Source organism: Panthera onca, chromosome E2 (genome assembly GCF_046562875.1).
Source record: "Panthera onca isolate mPanOnc1 chromosome E2, mPanOnc1 haplotype 2, whole genome shotgun sequence".
Classification (NCBI taxonomy): domain Eukaryota; kingdom Metazoa; phylum Chordata; class Mammalia; order Carnivora; family Felidae; genus Panthera; species Panthera onca.
In genome coordinates this window covers 13822748-13840154 of record NC_138353.1, presented here as the reverse complement: position 1 = coordinate 13840154, position 17407 = coordinate 13822748, and positions in this window count along the sequence as shown.

Genomic DNA, 17407 nt, shown 5'->3' with positions numbered 1-17407 from the left:
CTCTGGGTGCCCCCACAGGTGTGTGGGTATACACCATGTTCACCTTTCCCATGGAGGTGGGGGAGGAAGTGCTTGAAGATCCTGGGGAACTTGACACCCCAGGTCTCAGGCACATGGCCGGGATGAAGGCGGGGCCCATGCTGTTGTTTAAATCTCAGAAAGGTGGGTTAGGGCAGGTCCTGGAAGAAGGCTTAATTATGAGATTATATATCTCTAGTTTCCCTTGGCATCTACCCCTACTTCTGGGGGAGGAGGCAGGACTGGATCCATCTGAAGCCCATAACTGACCCTAGAACTGGTTTGAGAGAGTCCCAATGGGACTGCCTCACTAGGGAACATGGCCTTCATGAGGAGAGCTTTTAAGGGGCTTTGAATTCTTCTTGCAGCCTGACTTGCTTTCCTTGCTACAGAGGAAATATGGGGGTAGGAAGGGATGTATTGTAGGGTTTCTCAACCTTGGCACTATTGATGTTCGGATGAGCTAATTCTTTGTGTGTGTGGGGGTATCCTGTGGTGGTAGGATGTTTAGCCATATGTCCTGTCTCTACCCATCGTTCTGATGCTGAAACTGAGGTTAGAGGTTGACCTCTGTGCAAGCTCAACAGTTCTAAGAAGTTCCAGAAGTGGCCTTTCATTCTGCCTATAAGCCATTCTACCTTAAAGGGGGTTCAGGGGAAGGTTACACAGGAGGGGTCAATAAATATGACTCAGAAGAGCTGTGGTTTAGGGTAATTAATGAAGGAAATGATGTTAAAGGGTTTCAGAATTCCCTTTCATTATCTGATCAAAAGCTTTCATGCAGTGGAAAGACACTGAGGAAGATAAAAAAATGGCAGATATTTGAAGAGTCTTTTATAAAATCATATATTTGGGGCACCTGGGTGGCTCAGTCTGACTCCTGATTCAGCTCAGTTCATGATCTGATCTCAAGGTTATGGGACCAAGCCCTGCATCCAGCTCCATGCTGGGCATGGAGCCTGCTTGGGATTCTCTCTCTCCATCTCCCTCTGCCCCTCCCCTGCTCCTTCTCTAAACAAACAAACAAACAAACAAACAAATAAATTTGAAATGCTTTCAGAAGTGCAGAGACGTTGCAGAGAGTATAGAGATATTTGCTTCCCCTTCACCTAGCTTCCCCTCATGAGAACCTCTTCCAAGATCATGATACGATGAACACAACTAAGAAATTAACAGAGGCACCTGGGTGGCTCAGTAGGTTAAGCATCCAACTTCAGCTCAGGTCATGATCTCACGGTTGGTGGGTTTGAGCCCCGCATCGGGCTTTGTGCTCGGACCCTGGAGCCTGTTTCGGATTCTGTGTCTTCCTCTCTCTCTGACCCTCCCCCATTCATGCTCTGTCTCTCTCTGTATCAAAAATAAATAAACGTTAAAAAAATTAAAAAATAAAATAAAATTAAAAAGAAATTGGCATTGGTACAACACTACTGGCTACAGACTGTATTTCAGTTTATGTTTTTCCATGAGTGGCCTTTTTCTCTTCCAATATGTCATCTAGAATTTCACATTGTGTTTACTTTTTTGTGTCTTCTGAGGCTCCTCCAATTTATGAATATTTATAAATTCCCCATTGTGTATTCTTAGAATGCAGATTTTTTGAGGTTTACTTATTTATTTAGGCAATCTCTGCACTCAACGTGGGGCTCGAACTCATGACCCCAAGATCAAGAGTTGCATGCTACCGTGCCACTCCCTCCCCCGACCAAGCCAGACAGGCATCCCCTTAGAATGTAGATTTTTTTTTAAAAAATTTGTTTTACATGGTTTTAGAAGAGGACTTGAGTCAACCAACTGCTTGTCTCATAATCAGATCCCCTCATTTTCTGATTCCTTTGAAAATCCAGGGCTGTGTCCTTTGGGAGTCCCCCGTCCTTACTCCCTGACACCCAGCATCCAGGATGGAGGTCATACTGGATAACGGTTATGTCAATTCCTCAGCCTTTCATGACCTTGATACTTGAAAAAAGTACCAGTACCTGGTCAGTTAATTTGCAGAATGTGCCTCCCATTCTTTCAGGAAGAGCCGGGGGAAATGTTGGGCCTCACATCTACGAAGTCATCAGCTCAGAGAATGGAGATGAAGGGCAGGCAGACAGAGGGGTAAACAATAGGACTGAACGTTTCAGTAGGAAATTTTTTTTAATGTTTATTTTTGAGACAGAGAGAGACACAGCATGAGCGGGGAAGGGGCAGAGAGAGAGGGAGACACAGAATGTGAAGCAGGCTCCAGGCTCTGAGCTGTCAGCACAGAGCCCGACGCGGGACTCGAACTCACGAACTGTGAGATCGTGACCTGAGCCAAAGTCGGACGCTTAACCGACTGAGCCACCCAGGCGCCCCCTGTAGGAAATTTTTTGTAACTGCCTGGTGTGGGCCCTCACGAGCAGCCTTGACTGTCAGAAACTACTGGGTGATTGTGAACTACTAGAGCTGCTGAATGAATAAATGAATGAACCAAGTTTCCTGTCATATGCTCTCACCTCTAGCTTGGAGGTCAAGGAATAGGGAGAGTTTGGGGAGAGATGTCCTGGCTCAAGTGTCACCATCCCGTGCTGGAAGGGAACTCCTCACAGACCCCGAGCTCCTCTGCACTGTCAACGAGACTTGTTTTTCCTTTTTCAGAACCTGGTACCTGGACAGCACCATTCAGCGTTGGAAACCCAGGTGGGCTGCTGTGCCCAGGGGCCACACTGGATTGTTGTGTTGGGGAGTGTGATGGGGACTCCCAAAGGATACACTCTGGCTTTTCAAAGGAATCAGAAATTGGGAGGATTTGGTTATGAGATAAGTGTCTTCTAATACCATGTGAAACAAGATTTTGAAAAAAATATGCATTCTGAAAATATAAATGGTGAAAAGACAGTCTCTTCAATAAATGGTGCTGGGACAACTGGACAGATACATGCAGAAGAATGAAACTGGACCATTTTCTCACACCATACACAAAAATAAACTCAAAGTGGATTTTTTTTAAGTTTATTTATTTTTGGGACAGAGAGAGACAGAGCATGAATGGGGGAGGGTCAGAGAGAGAAGGAGACACAGAATCTGAAACAGGCTCCAGGCTCTGAGTTGTCAGCACAGAGCCCGACGCGGGGCTTGAACTCACGGACCGCGAGATCATGACCTGAGCGGAAGTCGGACGCTCAACCGACTGAGCCACCCAGGCGCCCCTCAAAATGGATTAAAGACCTAAATGTGAGGCCTGAAACCATAAAACTCCTAGAAGAAAACATAGGCAGTAATCTCTTTGATATCTGCCTTACCAGTATTTTTCTGGCTATATCTCCTCAGACGAGGGAAACAAAAGCAAAAATAAGCTATTGAGACTACCAAAATAAAAAGCTTTTGTACAGTGAAGGAAACCATCAACAAAACAAAAAGGCATCTAGGAAAACATATTTGCAAATGATATATCCAATAAGGGGTTAATATCCAAAATATATAAGGTACTAATACAACTGAACACTAAAAAAGCAGGCAATCTGATAAAAAATGGGCAGAGGACCTGAATAGGCATTTTTCCAAATAAGACATACAGATGGCTAATAGACACATGAAAAGATGCTCAACATCACTCATCATCAGGGAAATGCAAATCAAAACCACAATGAAGGAAGCCTGGCTGGCTTAGTCAGAAGAGCGTATGACTCGATGGAGGGATTGTGAATTCAAGCCCTATGCTGGGTGTAGAGATTACTTAAAATAAATACAACTTAAAAAAAAAAAACATAGTGAGATATCACCTTACACCTGTCAGAATGGCTAGTATCAAAAAGACAAGAAATAACAAGTGTTGGGGAGGATGTGGAGAGAAAGGAACCCTTGTGCACCGTTGGTGGGAATGAAACTTGGTGCAACCACTGTGGAAAACAGTATAGAGGTTTCTCAAAAGATTAAAAATAGACTTACCATATGATCCTGCAATTCCAGGGCTGGCTATTTACCCACCGAAAATGAAAACACTAATTTGAAAAGGTATATGCCCCCCTACATTTATTGCAGCATTATTTACAATGGCCAACATTTGGAAGCAACTCAAGTGTCCATCCATAGATGAATGGATAGAGAAGTTGTGTATACACGTGTGCACGTGCGTGCACACACACACACACACACACACACAATGGGATATTACTCAGCCATAAAAAAGAACGGGGTCTTGCCATTTGTGACAACATGGATAGACCCAAAGTCTATCTGTCTGAAATGAGTCAGACAGAAAGACAAATACCATATGATTTCATTTATATGTGGACTCTAAAAAACATAACAAACAAAAAAGAGAAATCGACCCATAAATCTGAAGAACAAACTGATGGTTGCCAGAGCAGAGGGGGTAGGGGGGATGAGCAAAATGGGTGAAGGGGAGTGGGAGGTACAGGCTTCCAGTTATTAGCCACGGGGATGAAATATAGGGAATATAATCAATGGTATCATAATAGTGTCATCGCGTTGTTTGGTGTCAGATGGTAGCTACACTTATGGTGAGCATAGCATGTCATATAGAGTTGTCCAGTCACTATGTTGTATGCCTGAAACTAATGTAACATTGTGTGTCAACTAGACTTCAATTAAAAAAAATAATCTACATGCTGGGTGTAGTTCCACAGACTGCCTTCTCTGTTCTTCAAACTCATCTACATGGCTCACTCCTTCACGGCATTCAGATCTCGAAGCAAATTCTCATCCTCACGGTTGCTTTTGCTGACCACCTTATGGGAAACAGCCACCTCCACTCCTCTGCAGCCATTAATTGCTGTATTTTTTTGAGGTGCTCACTGCTCCCTGACGTTAGAAATGTATGTGTGCTGGGGCGCCTGGGTGGTTCAGTTGGTTAAGCATCCGACTCTCAATTTCAGCTCAGGTCATGATCTCAGAGTTCGTGGGTTCGAGCCCCGCATTGGGCTCTGTGCTGACAGTGCGGAGCCTGCTTGGGATTCTATCTCCCTCCCTCTCTCTCTGCCCCTCCCCTGCTTGCTTTCTCTGTCTCTCAAAATAAATACACTTAAAAAAAAAAAAAAGAACCTATGTGTGTGTGTCTATTTACAGCCTCTCTGCCCTCCTTGAAAGTAACAAGAGGGCAGGACTTGAACTGTCTGTTTGCTACTACATCCACAGTGTTTGACTCATAGTAGGTGCTCAAGGAACGTTTAGTGAATCAATAGTCATTGCAGAGGGGTTGACTCTGGAATCAGACAGACCTTGTCCTTTCTGTGTGTCCTGGCTAAGTGAGCCACAGTGACCGCGTCTGCCAAGTGGGGGTATTGGTTTCTGCACCGCCCGGCTGTTGAGAGAGCGCTGTGAACTCAAGCATGTCATATGCTTAGCAGAGCACCTGACCATGTAAATACCTGGTACCTGAGAACTGTTATTATTTTTTAATGTTTATTTATTCTTGAGAGAGAGAGAGACAGAGACAGAGAGAGAGCATGAACGGGCGAGGAGCAGAGAGAGAGAGGGAGACACAGAATTGGAAGCAGGCTCTAGGCTCTGAGCTGTCAGCACAGACCCTGACACGGGGCTTGAACCCAGAAGCCGTGAGATCATGACCTGAGAGGAAGTCGGACACTTAACCGACTGAGCCACCCAGGTGCCCCTAATCTGAGAATTGTTTTTAATGTCCCTCCCTGGCCTCCCAAAGCCCAGGTAATGGCAGCCTGATATCTTCCTCCCAGGTGGGGCACTGATGAAAATGGAGGGAGAATCCCGAACAAGAGGTTGTGTGTGACAGTGTCAGCTTGTGGCCCTGGGGCTGGGTTGTGCCCTGGTCCTGACCCTTTCTTTTTTTTTTTATTATTTTTTTTATGTTTATTCATTTGTGAAAGACAGAGAGTGAGTGGGGGAGGGGCAGAGAGAGAGAAGGAGACACAGAATCCAAAGCAGGCTCCAGGCTCTGAGCTGTTAACACAGAGCCCGACATGGGGCTTGAACTCACTAACCGTGAGATCGTGACCTGAGCTGAAGCCAGACGCTTAACCGACTGAGCCACCCAGGCGCTCCCTGATCCTTTCCTCTGAGTCAGTGGCAGGTAAGGGAAAGGGGTGGTTGGGGAGTAAAATGAAAGTTCCTGTTCTCCCAAGGGCGAGTCCGGCTCTGAGAGCCCCTTGTCATCCCAGGAAAGGTGTAGAAGGGGTCTGAATCATTGCATTCTAGAAGCTGAGAATCCCAAACCCACTCTATTAACAGTAATACCTGGATCCCTGCAGAAGTGAAAGAAGACATTGCTCCCACTTCCATCAGATCCTTTGCTGAGACTACTTCCTGTCCGTGTCCATGCTGGAATGCTTGGTGGCACTCTCTCCTCCTCAGTTCTTGGGCACAAGGCACTCCCTGCAGAGAAGAACACTCACATCCCCACAGAGCTTTCTCCATTTCAACCCTGGGGACCCAGAGACACTCCCACTCATTATCCCTTCAGCCTCTCTTTGGCATGCAAAGGGTTCAGGGCAGTGGGAACGTGGTTTCCTTATTCAGCCACAGACCTGGAGAGGTGACCTGGGATTCGAAGCAAAGATGGGGGAGCTGATGAAGTAAAGACGGACTTAAGGAACTGGGGCTTTGACTGGAGCAGAAGGGGACGAACCCTCTCTCCTCCCATGGGCACCTCAGTGCTGGGGTGAGAACACAGCATTGACCAGTTCCCTTAATAGCGGCTGGATTGGAGAATAAGCAAAGGGGACACTGGGTAGAGGGCACACATGGAAGAAAGGTACAGGCTGAATCAAACAATCACAGACGTTCCATATTTGTGGGACAGACAACAGGCCGGGGGGGAACACTTGAAGGGCTTCAAGGAAAGGCTGGCTTTAGAGGAGAAAATAGTGAGACACTGCAAGCACAGGAGCTCCGGAGTAGAGCTTTCAGGGAAGAAGGGGCAACAGAGAAACACAGCTGGAAGACATTGGAAAGGAGTTATCACATGGGGTGGGGTGTGGGAGTCAGGCAAAGACACACTCCTGGGGGCAGAAGATCCCAGAGGTGAGAGTGACAGAAAGAGGAGGTCAGGAGGACTGTCCTATTTGTCTCCTGGGCTGGTGGCAGCTTCCTATTTTAGATGGGACACCTGCTGTCAGCCCCAGTCCCCTTCCAGCCCAAATAACTTGCTGGTGACCTGTCAGTCTCCTGGGGCAGGGGAGCATTTGAGTGTAGGGGAAGGTGGGAATTAAAGGGCATTGAATGCCAGGCTGAGGAGCTCAGACTGTTTCCTAGATCCTGGAACAGGGTTTCTGAGTGATGAGTCCCATCACACACGATGCTTGACTCTCAATTTACTGAAGACGAGTTTAAGAACATCTTGGCTGTGGGACACCTGGGTGGCTCTGTCTGTTAAGCCTCCGACTTTGGCTCAGGTCATGATCTCACGGTTTGTGGGGGGTTCAAGCCCTGCGGTCAGGCTCTGTGCTGATAGTGCAGAGCCTGCTTGGGATTCTGTCTCTCTCCTCTCTCTCTGCCCCTCCCCCATTCGCACTTTCTCTCTCTCTAAACAAATAAATAAACTTAAAAAAAAAAAAAGAACCTCCTGGCTGAGTGGTGCAATAGGGGAGGGACAGCCCCTCCCTCTGGACTGGTCTGACCTGGTCTCCATGATAGAGGACACAGTCACTTTCTACCTGTATCACCCTACACCGTTCTTCCTGCCTCTAGTCCCCACCTCCTCGATGGAGCCAGAGCAATCTTTCTCAATATCTCCATGTCTTCAGTTCATTCATTATCAAGTCAGCAAATATTAATCGAACACCGACTAGATGTAGGCACCGAGATACAGAAAAGAATAAGACAAAAATGCCCTGCTCTCATGGAGTTGACATTTTAGCTGGGGCACCTGCTGTGCTCAGCTGTGAGAGCTTCTCCAGGGTGGATCGCTGGGGGTGGAACTGCTGGCTTGGACTTGGCATTGACAAACTACTGTGCAAAGCAGTTGAACCAATTTATACTCCCATGCACAGTGTATAAAGAGTCCTGTATTGCCATTCAATACTCAGTGTTGTCAGTTATGGAATTTTGCTAATCCAGTGAGTGTGAAATTCTATCTTGCTTTCATTTACTTTCCTCCAAGTGGCGCTGAGTTGAGAATGTGTGTCGGCCGTTCAATTTCCTCCACGGCAGACTGCCTCTGAATATCCTTTGGAATTTTCCTTATTGGTTTATAGGAATTTATTGTTTAGTCTGATCGCTAATTCTTATTTTTTTTAACGTTTATTTACTTTTGAGAGAGAGAGAGAGAGAGAGAGAATGTGAGAGGGAGAGGGCAGAGAGAGAGACACACACAAATTGGAAGCAGGCTTCAGGCTCTCAGCTATCAGCACAGAGCCTGATGCAAGGCTCAAACTCACAACCTTAGTTGAAGTCAGAAGCCCAACCGACTGAGCCACCCAGGCACCCCAAATATTAGAACATTTCTATTTTTGGGGCACCTGGGTGGCTCAATCAGTTAAGCATTTGACTTAGGCTCGGGTCATGATCTCATGGTTCATGGGTTCAAGCCTCACATTGGGCTCTGTGCTGACAGCTTAGAGCCTGGAGCCTGCTTTGGATTCTGTCTCTCTCTCTTTGCCCCTCTCCTGCTCATGCTCTGTCTGTCTTTTTCTCTCAAAAATAAATATTAAAAAGAAGAACATTTTTATTTTTAAGGGACTATGATTCTGTGTATAATGATTGCAATATTTCAAGTATTTGGTACGGAGACCATAGTTCCCAGATTTCATGAATCTTTATGCCATACATTGAAGATTGTGTGAGTCACGGTTTTCAGCCATCTCCCAAGAGTCAGTGCACGTGGATGGTTATGGTCTGAACAAGCACTTGTTAATGTCCTTGTTATGAAACAAGACACGTGGATTTGGAGTTTGCTCCCATCACCCCCCTCCACCCCCACCCACCATGGAAAGCATCTGAAATTGGAACCTAAGCTGTTCACACAAATCTGAACATGTTTGGAGTTGGACAACTATGGTGTATTATGAAACATACAGAGCTCTGGAGGTTAGGTTACTTCACACTTGGCCTTTCTTTTTGCCTGTGTGTAGAATACAAAAGGGCAAGAAAGAGCCAAAGAGATCTGGTTCAAGTCTGGGTACTGCTACTTTTTAGCTGTGTAATTGTGGGTATGTCGTTCAATGGCTCTGAGACTTAATGTCCTCACCAGCAAAATGAGAATAATAATAACAAGGAATCAAGGGCTCTAAAAATCATCAATTTGCCTGCCCAAGCATGCTGTATTTTGCTATCCCAACTCAGTCTCCCCAGCATAGCACTCCTGCCATCTCAGAAATTTCCCACCCAAGTTTGGTAAAATCCAACCCTTTCCTTATTCAAGGAAACAGTGGTGCCTTGGCACATTATCCTCAAGTCAGAAAGCTGCCCCACCATATTCTCCCAGCCCCTGATATTTATATTTCCTTCACCCAACTACCAAATTGCATATGGTTCTTTTTCTCTCAACCAGGACCTTAGTTGGTGGGGCCACTTACAAGTGATATGACCCAGATTTTTGTATCTGAATTATCTAAATCTTCCATAGCTCTATTTTTTTTTTTTTTGCAGTTGTTGTAATTTTCCACTAACGTTTCCTATATTGGACATAGAAGTCCTGAGAGGTACCCAGAGACTCATCTAAGTGCTAGATATATTTCTTCATGCCCCGCTTATATATCAGCAATCTAATTTTTCCTTCCTAATCAGGATCGCCCGCTCCTTCTAAGAGTGTTTCTTTGCCCATTGGTACCATAGGATGAGAAGACCAAAATGTTGAGATGCAATCTCAACCTCCCCTTCAATTGAACCAATGTCAGGTACTCTGTTGAAAGCTCTCCTCCTTTCAGGTAAGACCTCCCAAACTGCAGAGCTTAAAACTGCAGGGAAAAGATGCTACAGGTGAGTTATTAATGAAAGGCACCATGCCCCATGCCACCACTGATTCTTGAATCCTGTGGGAGAAATAAAATCATGTGTCAGTCACTTATTCAAAGTATCAACAGCATTATGCAAAAGAGAACAGGTTTTTCAGGGTGTGGCATTCCAACTGACATTGTAACTGAGTCTTTAAAGTTTTTAGAAGGTTTTTCTGCCATTCTCTGAGGCTAAGTCCTTCTGGGTAATGAAACATATTGTAAAACCAGTGAATTCTATGGATTAGAGTACATTGCCACACTTCCTTTGCTATAAAATGAGTTCCTTGATCAGAAGCAATATTTTATAGTATGTTACAATTGTCAGTAATGCCTTCTTTAAGTCAGTGGATGTCAATGCAGATATATTATGGTCAAGGAAGGTAAATCCATATGCCGAATAGGTGTCTATTTCAATAAGGAAATATAGCTTCCCTCTTCACGATGAAAGGATTCAATGTAATCAATCCACTGAATTGCTAGCTGGTATCCCCTGAATGATGATCTTACATCAGAGGCTCAGCTTTGGTCTCTGCTGGTGGCAGGCTAGGCTCTCAGGATTGGAGGTAATGAGGTTAGCCTTGTTGAGATTAGATCTGTGTTGTTCAGTTCATGCATAGCCCTCCCATTGACACTGTCTGTTCTGTATATGGGCCTATTGAGGAAGCACTTAGGTGGCTGGAGGTAGAGGCTGAGTGAAATCCACATGCCATGAAATCATGCTATACATCTGAGCCCAAACTCTGCATTGGATGTGCTTTACTGAGAATTCATATCAGAAAAAAAAGCACCCCAAACTTCCTATTCTAAGGCCATTCTAAGAGGTCTGTCCAAACACCTCTTCCCTGGATCTGCTTTTCATCAGTCTTCTTCTAATCTTTTTCTTTCAAAGTCCCTGAGCATTTGGCTTCCCATGAGTTACTATATATTCATACTTTCGGCCCTCTCTCAGTCAGGTCAATGTGGACCATCAAATATACTGCTCAAAGTTCTTACTCCTTCACTTTCTTTGAGGAAGGAATGTAATGAATTTAATGAACTTTAATTCTCCATCAGCCCATTTCCACTTGGTGTCAGTACGACTTAGAAACATACATAAACCAGGCCCACGGTTGCTTCTGTTTTGTTTTGTTTTTGTCTTTTATCAGTCGATCATAAGAATCTTCTCCATGAAGCCAAGGTTGGAGATGGAAAGAGAGGACAATACATCAGGAGCTGGTGTGAACCAAACCTGAGCCAACTACTCATACAACTACCTTGACAATAGATTATTGCTACAGACATCCAACTTTATGGCTTGTCAAATAAGAGAATTCTCAGCTCATGACAGTACAGATTGTGTGGTCGTTTAATGTTCCACAGTGAGGCCTTCAGTCTCTGCTAAGGGACACTAGCAAGCTAGGAACTGTTTCTCTGGGGAATAAATCTGCTGATTCCTCCTAGTGGATTCTTTGAGGACAGGTTTCTTTATGAATTATCTCTGGTCCAAGGAGGAGTCCAGTCTAGAGAGACAGTATAAGATAGTGAGTAAGAGTCTTAGTTTTGCATCTAGACTGCCTTGGTTCAAACACCCAATTCCCTGTTTACTCCCTCTGTGAGTTTAAGAAAATCATGGAAGTCTTGCTTTTTTGCTTTGTAAAATGAACATAAACCAGTGGTGTGTTGGAACTGGTCAGTACCAACTCACAAGAGCCACCAGGCATCTCTTCTCAATCCCACTGTTTAGTGACTTTATGTTGAGTTGATAACTTGAAATCAGCTCTAAGTTAGAGGATACCCCCCACCCCTATTGCTGCAAGTCAGCTGTTAGATACTTCCCATTATACCACTGATATTGTCCCTTCCTCCCAAATTTGTTGTAAAGACTTGGTGACACCATGCAAGAGAAATGGTTATTATGTCTACCGAAATGCTCAATAAATGTTAACTAATCATTATTTTCATATGGGTAAGACAAAATAGACCCTCAACAATATTTGTTTGTTATTATTATTGATTGCTATTTTTTAGGACAGGTGCAGATGGTATTTGAGTCTCAGGTCAGAGGGCTCAGCATGGAGGAAACAGGGTTGCTGAGACATATATGACCCAACAGATAACTGGTGTTGAACCTGAATCCCCAGGAGAGTGTGGTAGAAAAAGGAGCAAGTGACCTGAAGCCAGACTGCCTATGTGACTTGGGCAAGTACTTAACTTCTTTTTGGCTCATGTTATTCATCTGTAGATGCAGGTCATCATAACATCTCCCTTTTGACATTGTAAGGATTAAATGAACTAAAAGGACAGTGTTTAACAGGAGGTGCTCAGCACATGTTAACTATCCTTATGCCTGTAGCCAGTGACAGTTTTCCAGGCCCTGTATCATCTGGTTTCCATTTAAAAACATTTTTTTAATGTTTATTTACTTTTGAGAGAGAGAGAGAGAGCATGAGCAGGGGAGGGACAGAGAGAGAGAGGGAGACACAGAATCTGAAGTAAGGACCAGGCTCCGAGCTGTCAGCACAGAGCTGGATGCAGGTCACAAACCCATGAACCACGAGATCATGACCTGAACCGAATTCCGACGCTTAACCGACTGAACCACCAGGCACCCCGGTTTCCATTTTGACCTAAAAGTGAGGCTTTTAAGTGAGGAGGTAGAGGTCATCACCATCCCCATTGCACAGAAGGGGAAACAGTGGCCAATCATAGGAGCTAGGATAGTACAGGTGGCTCGTGACAGATCCTGGGCTAAAGCCAGCTCTTCAGCCTTCCCCACATCCAGACCTCTCAAAGCTGCTTCACCTTCCAATGAATGTCATGAGTTCAGATTTTCATTAAATGGAGAGTAACCTTTCAAAATTCTGGAACTGGGCACGGGCAATGGTTGGTCAAAACAGCGAGGTCATTGGTGGCTTGAAGATGATTCTGCTCAGCACCTCTGCTGAAATCTGATCACACCTGCTTTCTCTGTTAGCTCTGTGACAATAGGATTGTCTTTCCTCCTTCCCATCCATCCTCTCCTGCCAATCAGATGCCTTGTCTGGGAATAGCCCTGGGTTTACAGAAGGAAGCCGAATGCAGCCACCTCCTTCTTTATAAGCAGTGGGTGGGAAGGATTTTTCACAGGTGCTGGGAAGAAATACCAATTGCTTCCCATTGACATCTACCACGCTAGGGGATCATCTAATGTAATGCCTAGATGTAAATTAAAAAGAATTTCTAATCCTAAAGTGCAGTGTCCCTGATGCTCAGATTGAGAGAGTTAGTGATTCTCAGATTCTTGGTTTGCCACTTTGGTTCTGCATGTCGAGGTGTGGATCATTGGCGAGAACTAGGAAGTGAAGTTGTTTGCTTTGAGGTGTCTTAGTGATCATAGCTGTTCATGTTAGAACAGATTCCAATTTGAATTGATTTATCACTTAAATTCCTGGTAGAGGTGTAGGACAGGAATAATCAAAAACCTTTCCAATATCCCTGGGTCAGTACTCATCTGTTGCAAGTGGTAGAAACTCAATTCAAAGCAACTTTAGCAAAAATAGTTGGTTAACTCACACTGAGTTGACAGACGTTACCATGTTTGGATTCAGGTGCTCAGATAAGCCTTCTGGACCCTGTCCATAACTGTATCTTTTGGGTCTACTAGTTTGCTTATGACTTTGTTCTCTTCTAGGGCTTCCCCAACTGGTTGTAAGATGGTTTTTTGGAGTCTTAGGCCTACATTGTCTTTGGCAGATTATATTCCTTCCCTACTGAACCTTACCGTATGGACAGATTAAATTTCTCACCCTCCCATTTCAGGTTTGCCCACTTAACTTGTTTTGGGGAATAAATCATCAGTGAAAATGAGGTAAGAAGCTGGTAAGCATAAACTTTAAGGATCATCTCATAGCATTGCTACTTTCCTTCCCTCACATGACACTGGCCTGCTCCAGGTAGATGCTCCTCCTCAACCTTTGTCCAGCAATGAAGAAGACATGATTCAAATTCATAGCTAATTAAAACTGAGCATGACTTTATGTGAGTACGGTACCCTTGTTGAATCATTTGTTAGTGCTGCATAAATTAACCTAAGCTGACTGACACATTGTATTTATGGTTCTAGTTTTTAAAGAAGAGGAAACTCTTTCCCCAATGGCTCAAGCAAAAGTTTCAGAAAGAAATCTGAGTGGTCATGTGGCCATCTCTGATGAAATCATTGTGGTGGCAGGAAAGGTGTACTGTGATTGCTCATGCCTGCATCATGATCCCACTCCTACCTTCTCCATCCCAAACCACATGAATTTGAGCAAGTTTCCAATGGAATGGGGGAAGCACTGTTCTCAGAAGAAGAGATACTGCCTAAGGGATGAAGCGTGTCCAGTGCAGAGCTCTTCTCCAGTGCAGAGCTGGTCGCTGGGTTAGAGTGAGGTAAATTTGCCCAGGGATCAAGGTACCTGCAAGGACACTCTAACCTTCCCCCTTTTGAAGCTCCTTTTTCTTAGAACTCCTTTCATAGATTGGGATGCATCTGGCTCAAGTCTGATGCCATAAAAAGACTCCAACAACCCCAGAGGGAATCTCACTTTGAGGGCAGAAGAGATCTGTAGTAGATAACCTTGCATGCATGTTGATGGAAAAGGACTGGTCCAGGCAGAGTGCAAGATGGAGGCTGGAAGAGCCTTCAACCCCACTCATTATGATTTGGGAAAACATCTGAACATGTGACATGAAGTAGAAAAGCCATAATCCTAGAAGCCCAAACATGAAGGGCCATTATTGCTTGTCAAGAGAGGCAACATAGGGGCCCGTGGCTGGATCAGTTGGTTAAGCATCTGACTTCAGTTCAGGTCATGATCTCATGGTTTGTGAATTCAAGCCCTATATTGGGTTTGCTGCTGTCAGAGCAGGCCCACTTCAGATTCTTTGTCCCCCTTTCCATCTGCCTCTCTCCCTGCTCACACTCTCTCTCCCCCAAATAAATAAATATTAAAAAAAAAAAAAAGAAAGAGGCAGCATAACACCATAGTTAAGTGCACAACTCTGAGATCAAGCTGGCCTGGGTCAAATAGAGCAAGGGTCTACCTCTTGCTCTCGTCTGTCTCTTGTCTCTGCTCTCTCTAAGGGCAATGACTAGGCCTTGATGTGATGCAGTTAAATTGTCTGTGAGATGGACGTGATAATGGTATCTACTTCAAACGGTTACTTAAAGGATTAAGTGAGTCACCAAATGTGAAGCACTTCAAATAGAACCTAAAGACAATTAGAACACTGCGACTATTACTTGAGATTATGTCAACTGGTTTCTCTGGGGCTTGTGGCCCAATCATTCCTCTTTCCTTCATTTGGAAACAGACACACCCTCTGCTCAGGTTTGTGAAATTACTGTTTGAACAAGTAACACATTCACTTGATTCCAAATTCAAAAACTATAAATGGATATAAAGTGAAATTGGTTTTCTCCAACCTATCCTGCTAACTTTAGTGTCCCTCAGCCAAAGGAAACTACCTAAAAAAAATTATTTCCTCCTTCCTCCCTTCCTTCCTTCCTTCCTTCCTTCCTTCCTTCCTTCCTTCCTTCTTCCCTCCCTCATCCCTCCCTCCCTTCCTTCCTTCCTTCTTCCCTCCCTCCTCCCTCCCTCCCTTCCTTCCTTCTTCCTTCCTTCCTTCCTTCCTTCCTTCCTTCCTTCCTTCCTTCCTCCCCTCCTTCCTTCCGTGAGAGAAGGGGTGGGAAGGGGTAGAGGGAGACAGAATTGCAAGCAGGCTCCATGCTTGGAGGCTGACATGGGGCGTTATCCCACGATCATGACCTGAGCCAAAATCAAGAGTCAGACTGATTCAATTGACTGAGCCACCCAGGTACCCCAGCAGCTTGTTCTTTTTTAAACTAGTATGCAGAATATCATTGTGTGAATAGGCTATTACTTATTTACCTACTCTACAGTTGATGGACAGTTGAGTTATTTCCACTGTTTGGCTATTTTGACCAACTCTCTGTAAACATCCTAGTAGTTACATGTGCCCTCATCACATTTGGGTATGTACCAAGGTTTTGCTTCCTCACTGGTTAGGCATATGTTTAATTTCAGTAAACAGCCAGTTTCCTAAAGAGACTGTGCTACTGTACAACTCCAAGAGCAAGGTGTGAAACTTCTTATTGTTCCACACCAATGGCAATCCTTGGGTGTGCCTGGTCTTTCTTTTTTTTTTTTTTTTAATTTTTTTTAACGTTTATTTATTTTTGAGACAGAGACAGAGCATGAATGGGGGAGGGTCAGAGAGAGAGGGAGACACAGAATCTGAAGCAGGCTCCAGGCTCTGAGCGGTCAGCACAGAGCCCGACGCGGGGCTTGAACTCACAGACCGCAAGATCATGACCTGAGCTGAAGTCGGACGCTTAACTGACTGAGCCACCCAGGCGCCCCTGGTCTTTCTATTTTAGCTTTTCTGTGGCTGTGAAGTGGCATATTTTCCTGCAGTAAACCCATTTGGCTTTGAACATTATTCCATCTATGTATTTCAGTACCTGACTTAATATATTGTCATAGATTTTCTTGGCACCTATTCTCATGACAAATATTCAGTTGAAATTTCCCTTTCTTGTAAGCTTTTGCAAGTTTTTGTCAATAAGTTGAGAAGCCTTGGTTCTTTTTGTATTTTCTGTAAGCATATTCCGCTCCCCCTCAATTGTTCTTATATATTTCTTAAATGTTTGGACAAATTCTTATTCTTATTTATTTTAAAATTCCAGTATAATGAACATACAGTGTTATATTAGCTTCAGGTGTACAATATAGTGATTCAACAATTCTATACATTCCTCAGTGCTCATCATGGTAAGTGTACTCTCGATCCCCTTCACCTGTTTCATCCATCCCCCCACCCACCTCCCTTCTGGTGACCATCAATTTGTTCTCTATAGTTAGGAGTCTGTTTTTTGGTTTGCTCTTTTTTCTTTGTTCATTTGTTTTGTTTCTCAAATTCCACATTTGAGTGAAATTACGGTATTTGTCTTTCTTTGACTGACTTATTTCACTTAGCGTAATACTCCCTAGCTCCATCCACATTGTTGCAAACGGAAAGATTTCATTCTTTTTTTTATGGATGAGTAAAATTCCATTGTACATATACATACCACATCTTCTTTATCCATTCATCAGTCAATGGACACTTGGGATGCTTCCAAATCTTGGCTATTGTAAATAACACTGCAATAAACATAGGGGTGCATATTATATATCTTCTCTTCCTTTCTTTTTTTCCTTCTTTCTTTTTTTAAAAAATATTTTTTGGGGGGTGCCTGGGTGGCTCAGTCGGTTGAGTGTCTGACTTTGGCTCAGGTCATGATCTCATGGTTCATGGGTTCAAGCCCCACGTCGGGCTCTGTGCTGACAGCTCGGAGCCTGGAGCCTGCTGCAGATTCTGTGTCTCCCTCTCTCTCTTCCCCTCCTCCTCTCTCACTCTGTCTCTCTCTCAAAAATAAATAAACTTAAAAAAAATGTTTTTAAATGGCAATAAGACTGCTTTGCTTTCTTATCATT